At 45.1% G+C, this 7308-nt stretch overlaps 1 pseudogene; it reads left to right on the forward strand.

Moving 5' to 3' along the window:
- Positions 1-1139: 1139 nt before the first annotated feature.
- LOC146058212 (prostaglandin E synthase 3-like) lies at positions 1140-4714 on the forward strand (annotated as a pseudogene).
- The last annotated feature ends 2594 nt before the right edge of the window (positions 4715-7308 follow it).

Consider the following 7308-nt stretch of genomic DNA (forward strand, 5'->3'; position numbering starts at 1 on the left):
TTCCGCAGCGTTTTACAGAGAATACTGTATTTGAACATTCACATCTGTCCCTGCCCCAGTGGAGCTTACAATCTATATTCCCTACCACATGTACACGCACACACAGACATTCTAGGGTTAATTTGTTGGAAGCCAATTAACCTACTAGTATATTTTTGGATTGTGGGAGGAAACCGGAGTGCCTGGGGGAAATCCACGCAAGTACGGGGAGAATATACAAACTCCACACAGTTAGAGCCATGGTGGTAATCGAACCCATGACCTCAGTGTAACGTGCGCGGGTATGTGCGAGCAGTGGTGGTGGGCAGAGCCCTCAGCCGGGACCGCTGTTTAGAGCGGCCACAGCAAAACCCTACTCTCTCTCTACTGGCCTTCTCTGGCAGGTGACCATAGGTTGCGAGGTGCTAGGCTTCTCCTTTAGTCGCCACGTTCGAAGGAGCGAGTTACCCCGATGCAACCAGGTTTTAGGATGGTACAAACTTACGGAGACCGTCAGAGACGGGACCAAGAGGACGATCTAACTAACAGGGCCTATCTGGACAGAACTAATGGCACCAGGCCCAGGACAGGGAGTGTGACCAAGTTACAGGCACCAGGGTGCCACCAAACAAAACACACACCAACATAAAACAGTACACTTACAGTAACGGTACCCCAAAACAGGCGTGAGCAAACAACCGTGGGCCTCTCTGAATCACAGAGCACTGAACTAGGACAATAATGATAATTTAGGATAAAGGGCGGCTTGCCCGCAGAAATACAGGGATAAGGAACCAGGCTCCACAGGCAGCACAAGATGGTAACGTGCACGCCAGGAGCAATTTGGCAAGACGAGATGGAAATACGCTGACCAAGATGGAACCGGAAATCTTTATAGACTAGTACATAAACGTGAAAACAAAGCTTATAACTACAAAAACGGCGCCAGATGAGGTGAAAAGTGATTACAACCAAATCATATGTTGCAGGGGTGATAAGTGATACAATGTTATACTTCCATAGTATGAAGCTCCATCTGATTTTCACATCCACTTAACAGAATTTCCTCTGGTGAATGGATTGCTCCAGTACATGAAAGAAAAAAAGGCTATATAATATTATAATATTGAAGCCAGTTTTAATATACACATACACAAACAATGAACAATAAAAAGAACATTAAAAGAATCCTAAAAGTACTCCAGACCACAGGATGCAAAGGTACAATAACCAAGAAGTGTATCAGAACTGGTTATTAGTCAGTTCATGTGCATAATCTATAGTCACCAGTGGTACTTATGTAGTATCTGGGCGCCCGATTTTTTGATTGTATGCCTTAAGTTAAGGCATACAATCAGATGCGATGCAATATCGCATCGCATCGCATACGACCATATCGCATGCGATGCGATGCGATGACCCGATTTTCCCATAGGATTCAATGTTAAAATGGACTGAGTCCATTTTAACATGGAATTCAATGGAAAAAGGGGTCCTTTTCATACCCCTACTATCCAAGTGGGCATGGAGTTGGATATAAACCTGTGGCGAGCGTAGCGCGCCACCGAGCCCGAAGCGTGGCGAGCGAAGCGAGCCCCGCGAGGGGACACAGAATACCGTCTGGTCCAAACAACTGACACTGGACTCTGCCAATGCATTTCAACCCTTAACCAAGCAGGTCTTTCTCAAGACGGGACTGTAAACGGACCAAGACTGGACTGAGACCGGACCAGGACTGGACGCAGACCGCAGCAAGATGACAGCTGGACAACGGCTGGACAATGACTGAACCATGGCTGGACAGGACTTCACAGCACCGGGACACAGCAGGACCGGGACAACAGAGTGCTGCAAGCATTCTGTAGGGAACAATATCACCGGCGGGGCTGAGTTGGGCCAGATCCCTTAAAAGGGATACGCTGGCCAATCAGCCGCCGCCGGACCCCTGAGTTTAATTAATTTAATACATCTGGCCTGGCGTGCGCTACCCGGCATCCCCTGGTTGCCGAGCAACCTCTGGGCGACGCAGCCTGAGCACTTCCAGTGTCCCCCGGCTGGGCGGAAGTGACGTGCCGCGGCCGGGCGGACCTGCCTCCAGGTCCCTATCTCACTCTGGGCGGAAGTACCCGGTCCGCCCTTCTAAGGGCACCGGGACCCTGCTTCGGTGAAGCCGCAGCAGCATAACTGTCAGCGCTGCAGACACTCAGTGCTGTGAGGCAGTAATGCTAACCATTAGGGCAAACTTTCTGCTTCTTCCAAATATGCAAAAGTTCCATCATCTGTGGTTTCCATGAGTGTCACCTCCAGCATCTGATGGGTCAAGAAAACAAGCATCTGCTGCAAGTGGAAAGAACTTTGCCTCATTGGTAAATAGTAAGCAGCAGAAGTGTTTTTCCAGGTTAACTTTAATTTTGCCTGCTAGACCATGCAGGTCTCTGTGAGTGGATACCAGACAGAACTGCTGATTCTGTGGTCAGGGGATCCCTTCCAAGTTGACGGTGCCCAAGAGACAGAGATAGTAGGAAGAGAAAGAAGATGATTCCAGCACAGTGTATGGAACTACAGCAAAAAGGGCAGCAGGGACTGGACAAGGAGCTGCAGGAATCAGTCAGAGATAGTGAGGAGCTAAATAATAAGAAGAGCCCCAGATTCTGTCAATGAGTGCAAGGCCAAAATTGGTTCTACATTGGGAAAATTACAGCTTATTCACAACTGTGAAAGCACTGTAGGGACATTCGCAGCACAATTGTACACATGATGGTAAATCCTTGTGTTTACAGTTATACTTGTGGCTCTTTGAAAATGCTTTAAGAAATATTTCACATTTGTCAACATAACAGTGTCCCATTAGTAATCTTGTTGACTTTTTGACAACTAGGTGACTGATTCCATTCTGGGTCAATACACCTCATACTAAATGATCTCTTTCAGGACAGAGATGTATACAGGTTTTGGAGTAATATTATATTCCTAAATTTGATTTTAATCATTTGTCTTTGTGTTAGGTCATATATGTTTGCCCATACTTGGGATTGTCAGAGACCCAAACAGAGGTGCAGAGTCTAATGTGCCAGTGGTATTAGCCAGAGACCTCCTGCCCTAAAATGTCAAACAGTGCAGTGCACATGTCCCTATTTGTGCTGTGACCATCTGTGTACTGTGCAGTAGATTGATGAGCCAGGAGAGGACACCAGCAGCGACCTTCGTGCTCCCAGACTTGGTAAGTGGGGGCCGAGTAACCGTGAGCACTGAATGCCCTACAAATGGCTTGTCAGGGAGCATCCAATACAATTTGACCTAACAAGTGTCATATGGACATTCCAGAGTAAAACTTCTCTTTTACATCATATTCCTCTTAACAGGCCACTGGAATAGCTGAAGGAAAGTGGAAAAATGACAAAAACTGATTAAGAACCAATGGTTTCAGGAGAGAAATTTGATATCATGATTGTTCCAGAAGATTCAGATAGTATTCCACTGGGTTAATCACATGAAGGGTTTAGGAGAGCCCAATGTGCCTGGTCCCATACTTCATAATGGGTACCTTTTAAGACATTATGAACAGGAATCAGACACAAAAACCTCTTCCTGTCCACAAACATCTTGTACCTTGACCTCTCTTCATATATTGAAGAACCAGTTCACAGTATCGCCACCTACTGGAAGTGATACCAACCAAAGAGCTGGTAATTTTTGCAATACTGGATAAAGAAAGGATAGTGACCCGTTGTCTGATTAAACAGATTATTATGAGCAAGAAAACGATGAAAGCTGAACATTTACAATAATATTACAACTAGGCATGTGCACTGGCCACTTATATATTGTATATATATATATATATATATATATATATATATATATATATATATATATATATATATATATTGTATATTGGGTCTGGATCTGTTCCAAAACACCATCCTTCTGTTTTTTGTGTTTTGGATCTGTATTATTTTGGGAAAAAAAACATAAAAAACACTAAAATCGCAGAATTTGGTTTATATTTTTTGCTCCTATGCTATTATTAACCTCAATAACATTAATCTCCAGTCTATTCTGAACACCTCACACCTAACAAGATTGTTTTTAAGCCAAAAGGTTGCACCAAGGTAGCTGGAGGACTAAGCTGTGACACAAGTGGGTGGCACATCTAGGAGTGGCACTGCAGTAACAGATAGGATGGCAGTTTTAAAAACCAGGCCCCCGAGCAGTGTGTGGTGGACGTGACGAGAGAAGCACCGTGGAGCATGTGCGGAGAGTCAAGAGAACCGCGTCAACATCTGCAAAGTTTTACGAAAGGAGGGATTATGTTTTCATTTAATTTTGCATTGAAGACAGAAAATACTTTGGAAAAAATAAACTAACTTTTAGTTGTCTATGAGTACCTGATAGTCTTAAACACTTAAATGAAGTTGACCTCAATCAGTCTATTGACCCCAATGAATCCAAACTTTAAATGAAAGACAGATCTGTCCTGTGTTGTTTTCGAAAGACAGAATCTGGCCAGTCCTGGCCAAGGTTGACAAAAGAAAAAGCAAAGCTCAACTGGAACTGGTTTAGTGTGGATTTTAACAACTAGAAAGATTGCGAAGATGACTCTGATGAAGACCTGTCCAATTTTGACTGCTTTTCAGAGATGATGAACAACATGGGAGGAGATGAGGATGTAGACTTAACAGAAGTAGATGGTACAGATGATGATTCACCAGACAGTGATGATGATAAAAAATAAAAATAATGCTTGACCTGGAATAAGAACTGAACATCCTGGGTTTTTGGGAGCTGGTTGGGAGACTTAGTGAAAAGAATATCTCAACACGCTGCAACAGTGTATGATACCCAAGTTGTAAATAAAGTTGAGTACTTCCAGCCAGGCATGTTCATGTTTTATCACCGAATGACGCTAGTCAGGAGTGTGATATTTACAATTGTACAGGACATTCATATACCTTCACTGCTACAGAACACACCTATCTGAGATGTCTCCTAGTTTAAAGTCATGCAGTTATAATGTAAAGTTTCCATCTTACACTTAGGAGGGTATTTAGGTTCATCCTCACCATTGCAAATTTGCAACGGTGAGCGATGTTTGGCGACTGCACATGCACATTAACTTTGATATGCATGTGCAGCCACTTGGTGTGAGCCGGCATGGCGAATTGCTTATTCGCTGTTCTGTTCGCACCTAGCAGTGCGGGCAGGGGGCATGGGGCTGCATCCGTTGGAAAGCCCAGCATTTCAGGGACATCCCCATAAAACACTGGGCATTCCCATGGTAATTTGTCGATGATGTGGGTGCCGGGGGCAGGTCGTACGGGAAGCCCGCAGATCTAAATACACTGCGCCAATTTGGGCCAATTTTTACGAGTCGGGCGTGAAATTGGCCCATTCGGCTCAGTTTGATTTCTCCTTAGGTCCGATGTGTGGTCCTGTGCAAATCAGACCTGAGCCGGTGGTCGGACCAGCTGGCAGTCCGACCACCTGAACTGGGACCTGCACGTGCGATGGGGGTGGGCAGCATGGTCCATGGGGCGAGAAATTCCTAGTGGCGGGGGGCAGGCAGCTTGTAGTGGCAGGCAGCGGGGTCCGACCGAGCAGTAGCAGTATTTGTGAACTTGTAGTGGCAGGGGTGTAACTAGAACGATGTGCGGGTGGGATGCAGCTGCAGAATATTTGGAAATGACTAAGGACCTAATGACAAGTGGACCAGTTTGCCCTTGAAAGCCCCCCGGCAGCTCACTGGGAGGGTGACATGCGATCTGGCAATTGATGTGCCATTTTTACATGCAACAAATCGCATGCCAATCAGATGTGAGGCCACTAGTCCGGCCAGTCATTTCAAAATATTCAGCAACCGCATCCCGCCCTGCCGCCCAGCAAAATTCTGCTACTAGCTCCCAGCTGCTACCGCTGCTCGGATGGACCCCGCTGCCCACAACTATGAGCTGCCTGGATCCCGCTGGTGGTGGTTACAAATGGATATATAGAACCATCTTTGATATTACGTTGCAACTTCTGGACTTATATTGGAGAATTTATATAATCTCCTCTTATGACCTTATTCAGATCCCTTCGGTCTTCACTGTGAGCTGAGGGCGGCGTCTGATGGACTCGCAAGGCTATGAATTTCTTGCGAGTCAATCAGAATAAGGTCCTTAATACTTTATTTTGGCCAAAAAAGGTCCTTAATACTTTATTTGGTTAATCACAATTAATGACCAGCGGTCACTATCATGGTATCCAATTAGCTGCCAATTCCTTCAGCATAAAATAGACCTGAGATTGTGTGAAAACACATGGGTTTGGGGATAATGTAAGCTCTCACGAGCAGGGCCCTCTTCCCTTGTGTGCTTTTTCTTCTCTTACTTAAACTATCTTCCACTCCATACGACCTCCGTTCTTGTATGTTATGCAAAGTACTAAAAATATTTTAATAGTTTTGCACCTGTACATAATGTTTAGCATTATGTGATTTTTTGTAAAATATGTGTAAAATCTTAACACATATTTTTTGCATTATTTATTTTGGTACTTGTTTCCTAGCACGGCGCCCCCGATGTCCGTAGGGCATCTGATCACATCGCAGCACGCTGATGGGTTACAAGTCACCCCCACTATCAACGCAAACCTGAAGTGCGGCGAGCGCAGCGAGCCCGCAAGGGGCGGCGGTACACGTCCTCCGACCTTTTCATACCCCCACTATCCATGTCGGCGTGGAGTTGATTTTAGATAGTGTGGTGAGCGCAGCGAGCCACTGAGCCCGAAGCGTGGCGAGCGCACGCATATTACTTTACATGTATTCCGCATTCCTTTGCGAGGCTCGCTTCGCTCACCGCGATTTGGGCTCGGTGGCTCTCTGCACTCGCCACACTATCTAAAATCAACTCCACGCCAACGTGGATAGTGGGGGTATAAAAAGGTCGGAGGACGCATACCGCTGCCCCTCGCGGGCTTGCTGCGCTCGCCACGCTTCGGGTTGGCGTTGATCCTGGGGGTGGCATTGACAAAGGGGGGTCATTTAACATTGTAAGGACCCATCAGGGTGCTTGTACAATCAAAAATCGTATACCATTGTATGGCATACGATGCAACGCGATATTTTATTATACAATATCGCGTTGCATCGCATCACATACCATATTAAGTGTTATGGTATACGATGGGCGCTGTGCTAGGAAACAAGTACCTTTATTTTTATTATTTTGCAATATAAAGGTTATAATAATATATTATCTTTGGGATAATTAACTCCAGCCCTAATATTTATTTTTATTAATAAATATTTATTTGATGAAAAACCTCTATTTAAGGATGCGCTGTTAATTA

This window comes from Crinia signifera, chromosome 1 (genome assembly GCF_055691185.1).
Source record: "Crinia signifera chromosome 1, ASM5569118v1, whole genome shotgun sequence".
Classification (NCBI taxonomy): domain Eukaryota; kingdom Metazoa; phylum Chordata; class Amphibia; order Anura; family Myobatrachidae; genus Crinia; species Crinia signifera.